Source organism: Brienomyrus brachyistius, chromosome 5 (assembly GCF_023856365.1).
Source record: "Brienomyrus brachyistius isolate T26 chromosome 5, BBRACH_0.4, whole genome shotgun sequence".
NCBI lineage: Eukaryota > Metazoa > Chordata > Actinopteri > Osteoglossiformes > Mormyridae > Brienomyrus > Brienomyrus brachyistius.
In genome coordinates this window covers 22841578-22843025 of record NC_064537.1, presented here as the reverse complement: position 1 = coordinate 22843025, position 1448 = coordinate 22841578, and positions in this window count along the sequence as shown.

Here is a 1448-nt window from a genome sequence, read left to right as displayed (position 1 = left end):
TATGAGCTGGAAAGCATCCAAAGTATTTTCACATTTTCGTCATTTCTTGGTATTACTTCTTACTTCCAGATGATGCATGAATTTATGTGTTACTGTAATGCATGCAATGCAACGTTTTATTCTGCACCCAAAACAATGTTTGTAGTGTTTCACCATGAATAAATCACATTTCATATGGCTGTCATTGTATTTTTTTTAACATTATTTTGAACCTTACTTTACTCATTTGCTTTTTCCAGTTAATTCTGTCTATTAATAATCATGATATTAATATGCATAACTGGTATTGGTACCTCACATGTGTGTGGAGTTTGCATGTTCTCCCCATGTCGTCGTGGGGTTTCCTCCGGGTACTCCGGTTTCCCCCCACAGTCCAAAAACATGCTGAGGCTAATTGCAGTTGCTAAATTGCCCATAGGTGTGCATGTGTGAGTGACTGGTGTGTGAGTGTGCCCTGCGATGGGCTGGCCCCCCATCCTGGGTTGTTCCCTGCCTCGTGCCCATTGCTTTCAGGATAGGCTCCGGACCCCCCGCGACCCAGTAGGAAAAGTGGTTTGGAAAATGGATGGATGGATGGATGGATGGATTGTATTGGTACCTCTAAATTGGAGACAGCAACACAATGGGACTGTTGCTAATTTTTTTTCTAGAGAACTTTGCCCAGTCTCCCTCAAACAATTGATAACTTTGACTCAACATAGCATAATAGTCATACTGCTAACAGCTTTTTTATAGGTTGTACAACCCTCAGTGTACTGCCAGTCATATCTTTAATTGTGGTTTGAATGCATGTATTTAGTATGTTAGAGAGAGAATTTCCCTTTATGGTTCGTCCCTGGGGGGCGGCATGGTGGTGCAGTGGTTAGCACTGTCGCCTCACACCTCTGGGACCCGGGTTCGAGTCTCCGCCTGGGTCACATGTGTGCGGAGTTTGCATGTTCTCCCCGTGTCGTCGTGGGGTTTCTTCCGGGTACTCCGGTTTCCCCCCACAGTCCAAAAACATGCTGAGGCTAATTGGAGTTGCTGAATTGCCCGTAGGTGTGCATGTGTGAGTGAATGGTGTGTGAGTGTGCCCTGCGATGGGCTGGCCCCCCATCCTGGGTTGTTCCCTGCCTCGTGCCCATTGATTCCGGGATAGGCTCCGGACCCCCCACGACCCAATAGGATAAGCGGTTTGGAAAATGGATGGATGGATGGTTCGTCCCTGTGTTTCTCTACTGTTTCCCAGTCATGTTTTGTAGTTACTTCCCTGTAGTATTGTAGTGTTCCTGGTGTTGCTCCCTGCCTCAATTTCAGTTGTATTGGTTTTTGTTTTGACCCCATGCGATTCCCATATTTTTCTGTTTTGTCTTTTTTTTTGTTAATAAACTCTGCTTATTTTTGAGCTGCTATGTGGACCATCTCTCCTTCCATTATGCCACGCCATAACAACTCCAAAAATTGCAGTG